This window comes from Syngnathus scovelli, unplaced genomic scaffold (genome assembly GCF_024217435.2).
Source record: "Syngnathus scovelli strain Florida unplaced genomic scaffold, RoL_Ssco_1.2 HiC_scaffold_30, whole genome shotgun sequence".
Classification (NCBI taxonomy): domain Eukaryota; kingdom Metazoa; phylum Chordata; class Actinopteri; order Syngnathiformes; family Syngnathidae; genus Syngnathus; species Syngnathus scovelli.
Genome location: NW_026061392.1, coordinates 237,067 through 251,976, shown reverse-complemented (window position 1 = coordinate 251,976; position 14,910 = coordinate 237,067). Strand labels below are relative to the sequence as shown.

The 14,910-nt window shown below is 43.1% G+C and overlaps 2 non-coding genes across 2 annotated transcripts; both read left to right on the top strand.

Moving 5' to 3' along the window:
* The first annotated feature begins 4,470 nt into the window (after nucleotides 1-4,470).
* On the top strand, nucleotides 4,471-4,582 carry LOC125966051 (U5 spliceosomal RNA). The gene has a single exon (XR_007480030.1). It is a non-coding gene; the product is annotated as a U5 spliceosomal RNA (small nuclear RNA).
* A 9,934-nt stretch (nucleotides 4,583-14,516) lies between these two features.
* Nucleotides 14,517-14,628, top strand: LOC125966050 (U5 spliceosomal RNA). The gene has a single exon (XR_007480029.1). It is a non-coding gene; the product is annotated as a U5 spliceosomal RNA (small nuclear RNA).
* Nucleotides 14,629-14,910: the final 282 nt, after the last annotated feature.

The window sequence follows — 14,910 nt, the reverse complement described above, 5'->3', positions numbered from 1 at the left end:
CTTGTAAGCTTTTGCAAAAAATGAAAATAAAAAATGGGTGACATTATTTGAATACGCCATGATGCTTTATCCATTGCGCCACTCGCCCTACAAGTTAAGGCTATCGACCGCAAACGTGTGGAAAATCGTCATTGTCCAAAAGATGGCTGTTTAGCAATAGTAAGAAAGGGACAAATTCCACACAGTAATTGGAGTGTGCCATGACTCGGATTCGAACCGGGGTTGCTGCAGCCACAACGCAGAGTACTAACCACTATACGATCATGGCCAACATGTGCATCTAATTAACGCTACTGCGTACAGGCCATGATCGTGTAGTGGTTAATGTTCGATTCGAATCCGGGTTATGGTATAATCAAATGACCTTGTTGAATTTGTCTGCTGGTCACTGTTGCTAAACAGCCTTCCTTTGGACAATGACAGTTTTCCACACAAGTTTACAGTCGATACAGTCTTGTAGGGTGAGTGGCGCAATGGATGACACATGACGGCAGATTCAAGTGATGAGAATCGAAACAACAGATTCAAGAGACCCAAGGTAAATGAACACAACCTGTTTCGTTTCAATTGACAGCCCATGTGACATGCACCTCAGATGAAATGGGGCTAGTTGATCAACAGCAATGTTTTAACGAAGGGATCATCTGGGAGTTAAACCCCAGACCTCTCACACCCAAAGCAAGATTCATACCCCTAGACCACTGGTGTCAAACTCGAGGCCCGGGGGCCAGTTATGGCCCACCGTATCATTTTCTGTGGCCCGCAACGACAAATTGTGCATTAAATCTATGTCATACTAACATTGCAAATTGTCGGAACTTTTAAGAATCTTCTTAAAATTATTTTTGAAATATGTGAAAAGTTTCCACGAGTCTGATTTGAAAAAGCAATTATTTGTCAGTTTGTTTTGTAGCTTATACTGTATATAATATGAGGCGTTTATTTATTTGGGTTGACAGTCATAATGGCCCATCGAGGGAAACTTTGACTACAATGTAGCCCGCGACAAAAATGAGTTTGACACCCCTGCCCTAGACCAACGAGCCTCAAAGAAAGCTTGCAGACCATGGTACATTCTGTGTAACATTGGCCTGTCATATGAGAAAGGACTCATATGTGAGGTTGCTGTTTGTGGACTTCAGCTCTGCCTTCAACACCATTGTGCCGCAGCGACTCATCTGCAAACTCGATGAGCTGGGCCTCAGTACCTCCCTCTGCAACTGGATACTGGACTTCCTCTGTCAGAGGCCTCAGGTGGTGCGTGTTGGCGACAAAATCTCCGCCAGCATCACGCTGAGCACGGGGGCCCCCCAGGGCTGCGTGCTCAGTCCATTGCTCTTCACCCTGCTGACGCATGACTGCACTGCGACCTACAGCGACAACCACATAGTGAAGTTTGCTGACGACACGACTCTGGTGGGTCTCATCACGAAAGGCGACGAGACTCGGTACAGGTCGGAAGTTGACCTTCTGACCACGTGGTGCAGGGACAACAACCTCCTGCTGAACGTCAATAAGACCAAGGAAATCATTGTTGACTTCCGGAAGGGTCACACAACACACCTGCCGCTGATCATCGACGGTGCTGTGGTGGAGAGGGTGAGCTGCACCAAGTTCCTGGGGGTGCACATCAGTGAGGACCTCTCCTGGTCCGCAAACACCTCGTCACTGGCAAAGAAAGCTCAGCGCCGCCTGTACTTCCTGCGGAAGCTCAGGCGTGCATGTGCTCCTCAGGCAGTCCTGTCTACATTCTACCATGGCACCATTGAGAGCGTCCTCACCAGTTGCATCGCTGTCTGGGGTGGTAACTGCACTGAACAGAACTTGAAGGCCCTGCAGCGCATAGTGAATACGGCTGGTAAGACTATTGGTGCTTCGCTCCCCTCCCTGAAGGACATTTACACCTCCCATCTCGCCCGCAAGGCAACCTCGATTGCCAGAGATGTGAGTCACCCGGCTCACTCTTTGTTTGACCTTCTGCCCTCTGGGAAGAGGTACAGGAGCCTGCGCTCCCGCACCACCAGACTCGCCAACAGCTTCTTTCTCCAGGCTGTTAGGGCCCTGAACTCGCTACCCCCTTCTGCGTAGCGTGCGGCACTGTTGCGCTATTTTCGGGAATGTCTGCTGTACGCGCACTTGCTCCTTTTTTTTCTGCTCCTCTTATTTATTTATTTATTTATTTATTTATTTATTTATTTATTTATTTATTTATTTATTTATTATTGTTGTGTTATTTATTCATTATTTATTCAGCACGCTTTTGTTATACTTGTTTACTTGTTTGTCTGTTGTGAGCCATGTCTTGTCACCGTGGGATAGGGGGGAACGGAATTTCGGTTTCTTTGTGTGTCTTTGGCATGTGGAGAAATTGACAATAAAGCTGACTTTGACTTTGACTTTGACTCCACACAACGATAGACAACAGTGTTTCAAAGAAGAGCTCGTCCGGGAGTTTAACCCGGGCAATCAAAGAACCCTAGGCGAGAATCATTCCCCTGCACCAATGAGCCCCATAGTAGACCAGCTGACCCCATTACATTCCAGCAGAATTTCAAAGATTCTCCCAGAAGGTAAACTTAAAAACACATGGAAGAACACACACAGGTGAAAAAAATGTTTCCTGCTCAGCTTGTGGCCAAAGATTCTCAGAGAAAGGAAGCTTGAAAAGACACACAACAACCCACACTCGTAAGAACCCTTTTTCCTGCTCAGTTTGTGGCCAAAGATTCTCTCAGAAGGTAAATTTAGAAACACATGCAAGAACACACACAGGTGAAAAGCCTTTTTCTTACTCAGTTTGTGGCCAAAGATTCTCAGAGATGGGAAACTTCAAAAGACACACAAGAACCCACACTGGTGAGAAAAACCTTTTGCCTGCTCAGTTTGTGGTCAAAGATTCTCAGAGAAGCAACAGTTCAAAACACATACACAGGTAAGAACCCTCTTTCCTGTTTAGTTTGTGGCAAATATTCTCTCAAAGCAAGCCTTCGACAAGGATGGGATTTGAACCCATGCGTGCAGAGCACAACGAATTAGCAATCCATCGCCTTAACCTCTCGGCCACCTCGTCTTGTGTTGATAAGTCATGTTACGTATGTTGTGCCAAGATACTTTGGATGTGAATGTGAAACCGACGAGGATGTGATATGAAATGATGAGTGGAGAGCACAATGGAGTAGCAACCCATCGCCTAAATATTTCAGCGATCGCATCTCATGCATGAGTTGAATAGGCGACGTGATATGGTATGTACGGTGTAGTATAAGCCGCAAGGTAAAATGATACGATACTTTAGATGTGTAACGAAGAAAAGGTAAGCCACAAAATAAGTGACACTGTAAACAAAGCAAAACGTTTTTTCAATGTTGTCTCACCCCAAATCTTTGGGATCATCGGATCTGCACAGTTGGATAGTTCCACCGACATTTTAACATCAACATTCTTTCATGGGTGTCTTGGCTGAAGATCCTAAAGAAAAGACCCTAAACTTATTGTATGCGATTGCATATTGGTCATGATCGTATAGTGTTGTGGCCGTAGCATCACCGGAACGAATCTGGGTCATGGCGTCAGTAAATTACCTTGCTGAATTTGTCCGTTGTTCACTGTTGCCAAACAGCCTTCTGTTGAACGCAGGCTTCCAGACATTACGTCCACCTATGTTTTAACATCAACTTTATTTCATAAAGTTCTTCCAAATTCATCTTGGTGAAACTCCCTCCTTCAGGTGTTCCCATCTTTTTTTAGGCCTGGCTGCCACGAGGCAGCGGTAGAAACAAAATATGACCCTGAAAGGGCACGCCCAAACCGGCTATGATATTAATCAGAATTCGTTCATCACTAAAATGCAGTCCTCAGGTCCATGTCATATTCGCTACCAATCGGAATGTAACGGACAGATTTATATTCAAATGTCAAATCTCGAACGCCACCGTCGCAGTGGAGGTGAATTACACTCCAAATTCACCTCCACTGCAACGACAAAAGCCTCAATTATTTGCGACACGAGAGATATAGAGCACTTCTGAAATTTGAGAAATCATTTGAGAAATTACGATCGTATTTTCTTTCCCGATTTGTGTCGTTATGAAATCACATGTTTTCAAATAAAACACAGATATGGGATCATTTCCCATTCTCTGATATCAAAAGTACACGTACCAAGACATACAACTGTTTTTACCTTCAATACTCAAAATAGACGCCCAATCGCTGTTTGAAAGAATGTGTTCGATCAGGTACCTACAATCCTGTGCGCCAACAATGTTTTAAGTAAAAAAGACATTAATGAACACAAAATACTCGTTCGTTTAAACCTTCTATTTAGGTTGAGGCCTTCTAAGTATAGTAAATCTATGAACGTCTATTGTTTGTATTAGAAGGAATGGTTGCTGCAATTTGAGTGTGAGACCGCCTGTGAATTTGGTGAGACCAGCAGTGGGGTGGCCCGTTTTCACCCAGATTATCAGCTCATTCTTTTTTCTCTTCAGATCGAATAAATCGTTCGCCTTTTACTAAAGATTTCCGTGGGGAGGAACAATAAGAGTCTATCTCTAGCCATTCTCACCAACGGTTTGTTAGAATAGGCCTCTTTGGCACATGTGTTTAGCTGGGTAGCTTGAGCTATGCCGTTATATCGCTGCAACCCTTCTCTTGCTTTATTAGCTTTCTCTTCTCTATGACACCCTTTGCACATATGTAGAATTCGCTCTCAGTTAAGACGACAAGGTCACACGTTATCATACAGATTAGGCAGAGTCGCCTCCTTGCAGGAAGGCGGCCCAGAGTAGTATAAGAGCAGGAACCTTGGCGCTGAGAGAGGGACCTTCTTTCACATCTGGCAGAAAGGGCTCCACAGCTGTGCATCGATCATTCTGGCATACATTAAAGAGTTAAACTGTGAAGGCTGCCTCTTGGTAATTGCTGTTAGCATATCGAGCATTAAAGATAAAGAACCGGGAACAAACCTAGCAGGTTACAGTACGGAACAGAGTGCTGCTCTTCTGGGCACTAATAAATCGGCAAGCTTGTCTGCTGACTTATTTGTTCACTCTTCTTCACCCGCAGTAATGCATGTAGTTCACGAGGCATATATGTGTCCCCTTTCAGCAGTCTCTATCCAAATACACAGTGTAGGTACCTATTAAAAGGGTAGTCCCGATGAACATGAAAGGCAAAGATTGATCATTCGCAAAGAACTTTCCATGGTCATCATATGTACGAAAGAGTTGGGCCAGAAGACTAGAGCGGAACTTATGCAGAAGTGCATGGACACCACCTTGTTGAAAGAATAAAACCAACACAATGCATGAATTCACGACAAATGATATACCAGCAAATCAGTAGTACTTCTGCTGTTGCCTTTGCGAGACCAGTTCAGATATGCGTTATCACGAATTTATAAATCAGGTGTGTTCGGACCTCCGCAGTGGAGGGAGGCTCTGCTAAACCCCTGAGACCGACTCACCGAACCCCTAGAGTTTGACCGAATCCAGGTTAAGAACCACTGGTTCAGAGGCTGTTATTTCTGCAAAAGGAGGAACTACTAAATATTGATGTCATTTTTCTGTTGGGGTTTCCAAATGTATGCGCCTGCCTACTTTTGCTTAAATAATGATTGTACACTGTCTGCAAATCCTATAAACTTCATTTCAATTCTCAAATATCACTGTGTTGATCACTGCCGTCATCGGCCATGCATGGATTCGGGCCATCTGATTGGTTCCTTTGCCCCCCCCCCCCCCCTCCCCCATACACACACAGGAATTGGTTAGGACTTAATTAGTAAGTGTTAGGAATCGTTTTGGCTGTCCGTTCAGAGCAAGGAACGAGCCACTAGCCCCACGGGAAGTTGTCATTTTCTGTAAGCTTGCGTGTATGTAAATTTGTCATGGTCCAACGTAAGACTGTTGAGGGTGAATAAAAAATAACTGCAACAAGTTCATTCGGCTATTAACCAGATTCAAACTGGGGTTGCAGCCGCCTCAATGCTATATTATGGCCAACATGCAGTTGCATGTTTAGGGTCTTTTCTCTAGGATCTTCAGCCACGACACTCAAGCAGACCATGAAAGATTGTTGATGTTAAAATGTTGGTGGAACTATCCAATAACTACGCAGATCCGATGATCCCTAAGTCTCGAGATGAGACAAAATTGGAAAGACTATTGGTTGACAGTGTCTGTGAGTTACTTCAACCCAATAGTTCACAGAAATTACACATAGCTAATGTTGACCACAAAATGGCATGTGAGCTGGCCAGGAGTCCTGGAATCTTCTGATCTGTAGACAGATGCGTTCGTTATCCATTGCTCCACGAGCCCCACGGGAATATGTGGCTTGTAAGCTTTTGCAAAAAATGAAAATAAAAATAAAAAATGGGTGACATTATTTGAATACGCCATGATGCTTTATCCATTGCGCCACTCGCCCTACAAGTTAAGGCTATCGACCGCAAACGTGTGGAAAATCGTCATTGTCCAAAAGATGGCTGTTTAGCAATAGTAAGAAAGGGACAAATTCCACACAGTAATTGGAGTGTGCCATGACTCGGATTCGAACCGGGGTTGCTGCGGCCACAACGCAGAGTACTAACCACTATACGATCATGGCCAACATGTGCATCTTATTAACGCTACTGCGTACAGGCCATGATCGTGTAGTGGTTAATGTTCGATTCGAATCCGGGTTATGGTATAATCAAATGACCTTGTTGAATTTGTCTGCTGGTCACTGTTGCTAAACAGCCTTCCTTTGGACAATGACAGTTTTCCACACAAGTTTACAGTCGATACAGTCTTGTAGGGTGAGTGGCGCAATGGATGACACATGACGGCAGATGTTAGAGATTTGCTTACTCCAACTTATTTTGCAAGAACCACAAGGAGACAGGCAAGTTCTTTTAGACACCTGCAGGTGGAGAGTTCACTCGCTACAGGAATGAAGTCTAAAAGTCTCCTCCCTGCAAGGGCATATTTATTAGGAGGAACAGAGTGGGGGTGGGAGTGGACAGGTTTGGTGAACCCCCGGCCTCTGATAAGATCAGAGCAGGGGGTGTTTTACACTATTGTGGGAAACAGACTCTGCATTGTGAGGGCCAGACGTGATTGATTTAATTATTACATTGTGAGGGCCAGACAGGATTGATTTAATCATTACAGTCTACATTCCAACATAATCCTATGATAAAGATAACCTGGAAAACCCTAACATCTCCCTCCTGTTTTATCATATGATTATGCTACCCCAAACAACAAAGACAAGTAAGAAAAAAACACATATATATGTATAATGAAGAAAGAAGAATAGGAAAAATAAAAACAACAAACAATGATAGCAACACTTTCCAGTGAAGATGAGGCATTACCTTAATACCCCAGATCAAACTTATTGTGTAAGCGAAAAACCTGCTGGCCAGATGTTATTAGCAGGAAAATTCTTACACGGTCCCTTTGCCTAAGACGACCAGAATGCTATCAATAAAAAACAAAAACACAGAAACAGTACATCATTGTATCCATCACTTGCGAAGCATTTTCGATGGTCAAATCATCAAGTTTCTGTAAAACATGCTCAACAGAACAGCATCTACGCAATCCACGTCTCATTATCATTATCACGTCTGTCACGTCTAAGAAGTTGTATATGTGCTCGTGTTTTCGTCAGCTGATGATGTTCTAGTCTGTAGGTGAGGTCTGTCACACACACTGGCGCACACACTCTTGTCCAGTTGGCAGGCAGCATCGGACAACTCCTGTGACCACAAAACCATGATCCGTACTGAACAGGCACGTGCACTCATAGGATGCAGGTGGGGCAGTGCCTCTGAACTTCTGGCTGAAGTAGGTCCCGTCCGATGGTGCAGCCATGTTGGTAGTAGAGCCCTTACACCTTGAAAACGGCTCTCTCATCCTGGCACACAGCGGTGATGTCCAAAGCTCCCATCCAGTTTCCTCCTGGAGAGCAGTCGTCGTTAATGCATTTGTGGGTCCTGCAACCTTGGGTGCAACATGTGTAGTCAGCAAGACTTGGAATGGTCCCTCCCGTCGTGGCTGGCCCAGTTCCTTCCTTTGATGACCTCGATGTAGACCCAGTCTACTGGATTTATGGGGTTGTCGACCTGTGAGGAGGAAAGATCAAGCGGCAGTAAATTTGTCTTTGACACAGTTTGAGCGTCCTGATCATATAATCTGCCAAGGACTGCTCTTCATCTGTTGTTTGCAACTCTCGTAGTCAATTGTAGTGCCCATTTAACTGGCAAATAGGAATGTTTGCGGGAAGAGTTTGAACACTTCCTAATGATTCCCTTTAACCAAAAACTATTTATGACAGGGGCGTTCCCATTTATTGCCTCCTGGTTTAAAAGAGATTGTCTTATCCATGCCTTCTTTGTCCTCACACGCTCGCACCCACACAGGGTGTGAACACACACACACACACACACACACACACACACACACACACACACACACACACACACACACACACACACACACACACACACACGCACCCACGCAGACAAAGAGATTCTAATCCATCTCTCATGTAGCTTCTCTTGATAGAATCTCCTGTTGGTAACTGTATAGCAGACGTTTTAGCATATAATCCCATACTCTGCTCTCTCACTTCTACTTTTTCATGTCGGTGCAGTCGTAGGTGGCCCCTATTGCAGTCATTGTCTTGTTAACTGTCGCCTTGTGACTCCTATGCATGACTGTGTGAATGTCAAAAATTGAACGTACCTAACTTTCTGACCATCCAACCTCCACTGTGGTATAAAAACCCTTACTATTGTATTGAGTAGGTACATTGAGCAACCTAGCTTCCTCCTGACTGCCAAATGTCCTGTTCTAAAATTTATATAACTCGACCTCTACGTCTTAAGCTTGATGAGCCAAAATATAAGATCTTGCTCTTGTTTCCTACCGTTTTAGCCTATTTGTTTTATCCAAATCCGTTCAATCTCTGATTATAATCTGTAGCCCTACGTATTTTTCAAATTTCTATTTATTTATTTATTTATCAAATCTCCTCAGTTCTGTCAAACTCAGTGCACAATGAACCTCCCTTCCACTTTGAACCAAGCTCCACCAAATTTGGGAACGCCGTAGCAAGGAGTGCGATTTGGTTGTCGGACACTCCAAGTCCATATCTTTTTGCTGCACTTCACCCTATCAAGTTGGTGTTCTTTTGTTGTTGCTTCAGAGCGACCCCATCCATCACTCTTGAATGAGTCCATTGTTCAAATGAGTCAATTTTCATCATTGTGAGTTCCTCCGCTTTTCACTGTCTTTTCTCGTCCCCGAGGATGTTGTATTTCCTCCAGAGTGTACTTGTCCTCCTCCAAGCACAACAGCAGTCTTTTCTTGTCCTTCGCCAAAGGTCAAAGGTGCTTCAGAGCCAGGCACCATTTTGTAGTTGTTCACGGCTGCAGGCGAAGACTCGGATTGGGTTTCAGGGGCCCTGACACTGAGAATGACAGGCTGGTTTGAACACTTGTAAGACTATCTCCAAATGTAGCTGCTTCCATCAATTTGCTGGTAATGTTTGTTTACCAAACTTCAAATTCTTCTAATAACAGAGGTCTCGTTTTTATATCGTAAATCCTGCAACTCATCCTATTTTTTTGAGCTACATTTTATCTATAGTTCCAATTTAATCAGACAGTATGTTGTCTTCTGTATCATTATTGAAAATCAACTCATCGAGGTCTGCTTTCCACATCAAGCCCTGATCTGTATGTCTTGACCTCTCACATGTTATTGTCATGCTTGCTCAAAAATGTGACTTAGAGTATGGTGCTGTGAATTCTCAATCTCCCCAATGAAATTGGATCCCACCTCGTAGTTCTTATCTTTCTCATGTTCCTGTTAGCCTGCAATTGTCCAAATCAAAAATGTTTTCTTTTAACTGTCTTTCTTTTGAACCTCTAAATCTCTCGTGTTGCTAAACTATCTACACCAGAACAAAAAAATTACCACAATATAACACCAAATGTATTCGAAAATTCATCATAAAGTGTTGTCTTATTACTATCTTCCACTATCTGTCCTACTCGCTCCCCCCCCTTTTGAGGCTTGGCAACGCCCATGCCTCACACCTTGACAAACTTTTTGGGAGAATGCGTTCTTTACTACATACGATTCCATCATCATTTAATTTGACTTTCTTTCCAAAACGCTTCTCAATTTCTCAGTTCACACATCTTCTACATGTGTTACTGGTTCTCCAGTTTTTTTCTAGTTAATTATCAATCCAAAAGCTACGTGTTTCTTTCTAACATTCAACCTGTAATTTCTTTTCATTCAGGCTATCATTCATCAATGTTCATTTGCATCTCACACGCAGTCTCCAAAAAGGAGTCTTTCTATTACATTGGTCCCAATTCATCCAAGCTCACCACACAACATTCATATATCATTTTCAACTCAGGTTTCCTGGTAGAACAATCCACCAATTCAAAAAAACTTAACTATAACAACCAACTGGCAAATTAATCTGAATTTTTTCTTTGTTTTTAAATTTGAAGAACCCAATCTCTCAGATTTAGCTTGCATTTAGAATTTTGTATAATCTTATAACACAACCAATCAATTATTCCTATTAAATGTAGCATTGCAAAATCTTAAATTCACAATTTAGCTTCTTCCAATTCCTGAAAGCATGTTCTGTCATTTTTTTTTTTTTTCGAATTTCTCATGTGGGCTCGACACTTTACATGCACTAGTGTGGATTAGTTTCTGCTTGCAAACAGATTTCTTTTTCCTCTCATTTTTATCTTTCAAAATCATTTCTGTTCTGCGGTGCAAATTGGATAGACCACAGTCTAGCAATTTTTTTTTTATACTAAAACTTTAGCCAATGTTCATCATTTTAACATATACGCACACACATGCACAGCTCTCGCATGCAAAAGGTAGTTCCCAGCAACAATGATTCGTCACAGGCTGGCCATTTCCTGTGGTCGATCATGAGCTGGTCCCTCCCATGCACACGAGGACAGCACATTCTAATTTTATTTATTTATCTTCTAGAAGCAAGTTGCATTTCTTTACCACTTGATTTGCATATTTTAACTTCAGTGTAACACAATTTGAGCTCTAGTCATTTGTAATTTGGGCATACAAACAGCATTGTCATACTTCTTGGATGGACAGGACTTCTAAAAATCTAAAAAAAATTCTAATAATCTGACAATGACATGTTTTGCTGTCATATGGGCATCTATTCTTTCTTTCTCTGTATGAGCATAAGCGGTCAAAGAGGAGGAAGCTTGTCATGCTAAAAATTTGGCTTCTCCTCTGCTATTTCCTCTACCCTTTGATTGATATTGTTTTGCAAAACGACACTCTCGTGCGAAGTGTCCTCGTCTCCCACAGTTCCAACAGTTGTCAGAATCTCGTGGGGGTTTTGAATTATATGGCGGCCTGCGACCTTGTTGGCCTCTACCTCTCCCTCTAACCTCCTGGGACCCTTGGAAGAAGACTGTTGTATCTTCATCTAGTTCATCATCATCATTATCTAGATGAAATACATCAGAACTTTTGCCTTTTTTGATCACTTTTTCAGCATGTCTGGCCCATTGCATAGTTGTTGTCACACTTGCAACATCCACTTCCACCAAATGTTTCCTCACCCAGTTGCCTATTTCAGGGCGGAAATTAGTGAGGAGCGCATTTTTAAGCTGTTGTTGATAAGCACTCTCAGCTGTATCATTGAATGGGATGCCACTATGCACCCTGAATTCTTTTTCAAATCTCAAACGAAAATCATCAGTATCTTCGCCAAGCTTCTGTTTTATTCCTGCCAAATGACCATAATTCGCTCGTCTTTGAAATATAGTTCGCACTCTTTGCACAAGACCATTCCATTGTGCTGCATACTCCCCTCCCAATTGATTTCCCTCAACGGGATAGGGAAAAGGCCCTTGATTATTTCTACCTGTATAATTTCCCCTAACCTTTGCCCAGTCTTTTCCCAAGGAGGACATTGCAGCTTCTCCTGCCTCATGTCCATTCAGTCTATAGGAATGTATAATTCCAGCCATGTCCTCTGCCCATATAGCTGGGTCTTCAGCAACAGGGGTAACCCCTTCAACAGCTTTTCTTGCCTCTTCCAAAGTCCATGGCCGGAAAACATATGTATGTGGGAGTTGGCCTTCCCCTACATTAGGGTTTGGCACCTGTATCATTGGGCACACATCAACCTTGTCCAAATTTTGAGAAAATCTAGCAGCAGTGGTCAAACTTCTTGTTTGTACAGGACTTCTAGTAATGTGACCCTGACTTCTTTTGTTGTTATATGGGGGGGGCTGCAGGTTTGTTAAGCTTGGATACAAGTTTTGTGTACGAGCGGAAGGCCCCTCTTGCTCCTCTGCTCGAGCTGCGCCTTCAGCGTCGGCGGGAGCCGTGGCCGCGGCAGTGCGCCTGCGCACTCCGGCCTCATTGTCTTCCGGCCTGACAAACATAGTCTCAGCCTCATCACCTTTCATCTTTCTATCTTTTGTCTTTTGGATTTGTTCTTTTCTCTCTTGTGAAGCTTTCAACCACACTTTAGCACAATCCAATTCTCTTTCTTTTGTTTTCTTTTTCAGTCCATTTTTCTTTTTATCCACACTCTCTTCTAAAACATCAACTACTATCTTCCACACTTCAACTCTCAACTTCCCTTCTACTCCATACTTTTTCTTCCACTTCGGCATATATTGCATGCAATTAAGAAATCTACTCGCCATGTACTTCTCATCTCCGTCAAGAGGTAGAGATTTACCGTTTTTATTTCCCATCTTAATTTTAGTAGCTTAAGGTTTTACAATTTTTTTTTTTTTCAATTTTTTTTTCTTTGAGGATCCTCAATGCAGGTTTAAATTGACCTTTCAACAAATTACTAGCCTGTTTTATTGCCATGGATCAACGCTAGAACTGCTTCTTAGTCAATTTATCCTACCAGTCACACACTCAATCACACGAACTCCAGCGCTTTTTTAGGCCTATCCAGGGATGGGTGTAAAACCCTCCCAAACAGCTTTGGAAAAACGGACAAAAGAAAAAATCTACGCCCTTCTTCAATTAAGAAAAAGAAGCTCTGTTTTTCTTAGCCCGTTTCTTCCACTGGGACTTGAACCCAAGCTATTCTTTGGCTTGGAAAAACATACAAAGAAAAATCTACGCCCTTCTTTGATTAACAAAAAAGAAGCTCCGTGTTTCTTAGCACGTTCCTTCCACTGGGACTTTAACCCAAGCCAGATCCCTCAGCTCGGAAAAACAGACAAAGAAGAGTCTACACACTTCTTCGATGAACGAAAAAGAAGCTCTGCCTTTCTTAGCCTGTTTCTTCCACTGGGACTTGAACCCAAGCTATCTCCCGTGCACCTCTATGTGTTACGCGTTTAACAACACAACACAATTTCAAGCCTTTAACTTACTTGTCCCCTGGTTCGTTGCACTGCCGGGTCCCGTCAATCCACCTCTGTCAGACGAAGGCAGACCTAAGATGCTGGCCCAGCGAAAAATTTCCTTCCCAGGTCTTTCTTTACCAGGTCCGGCTAGTGGACGCTGGCCCGTCGACGGTGTACAGCGCGTCGTCCTCCGTCAGCCAGATGATGGGTATGAGGGTCCCGGGTTTCGGCACCAAAATGTTAGAGATTTGCTTACTCCAACTTATTTTGCAAGAACCACAAGGAGACAGGCAAGTTCTTTTAGACACCTGCAGGTGGAGAGTTCACTCGCTACAGGAATGAAGTCTAAAAGTCTCCTCCCTGCAAGGGCATATTTATTAGGAGGAACAGAGTGGGGGTGGGAGTGGACAGGTTTGGTGGTAGAAACAAAATATGACCCTGAAAGGGCACGCCCAAACCGGCTATGATATTAATCAGAATTCGTTCATCACTAAAATGCAGTCCTCAGGTCCATGTCATATTCGCTACCAATCGGAATGTAACGGACAGATTTATATTCAAATGTCAAATCTCGAACGCCACCGTCGCAGTGGAGGTGAATTACACTCCAAATTCACCTCCACTGCAACGACAAAAGCCTCAATTATTTGCGACACGAGAGATATAGAGCACTTCTGAAATTTGAGAAATCATTTGAGAAATTACGATCGTATTTTCTTTCCCGATTTGTGTCGTTATGAAATCACATGTTTTCAAATAAAACACAGATATGGGATCATTTCCCATTCTCTGATATCAAAAGTACACGTACCAAGACATACAACTGTTTTTACCTTCAATACTCAAAATAGACGCCCAATCGCTGTTTGAAAGAATGTGTTCGATCAGGTACCTACAATCCTGTGCGCCAACAATGTTTTAAGTAAAAAAGACATTAATGAACACAAAATACTCGTTCGTTTAAACCTTCTATTTAGGTTGAGGCCTTCTAAGTATAGTAAATCTATGAACGTCTATTGTTTGTATTAGAAGGAATAGTTGCTGCAATTTGAGTGTGAGACCGCCTGTGAATTTGGTGAGACCAGCAGTGGGGTGGCCCGTTTTCACCCAGATTATCAGCTCATTCTTTTTTCTCTTCAGATCGAATAAATCGTTCGCCTTTTACTAAAGATTTCCGTGGGGAGGAACAATAAGAGTCTATCTCTAGCCATTCTCACCAACGGTTTGTTAGAATAGGCCTCTTTGGCACATGTGTTTAGCTGGGTAGCTTGAGCTATGCCGTTATATCGCTGCAACCCTTCTCTTGCTTTATTAGCTTTCTCTTCTCTATGACACCCTTTGCACATATGTAGAATTCGCTCTCAGTTAAGACGACAAGGTCACACGTTATCATACAGATTAGGCAGAGTCGCCTCCTTGCAGGAAGGCGGCCCAGAGTAGTATAAGAGCAGGAACCTTGGCGCTGAGAGAGGGACCTTCTTTCGCATCTGGCAGAAAGGGCTCCACAGCTGTGC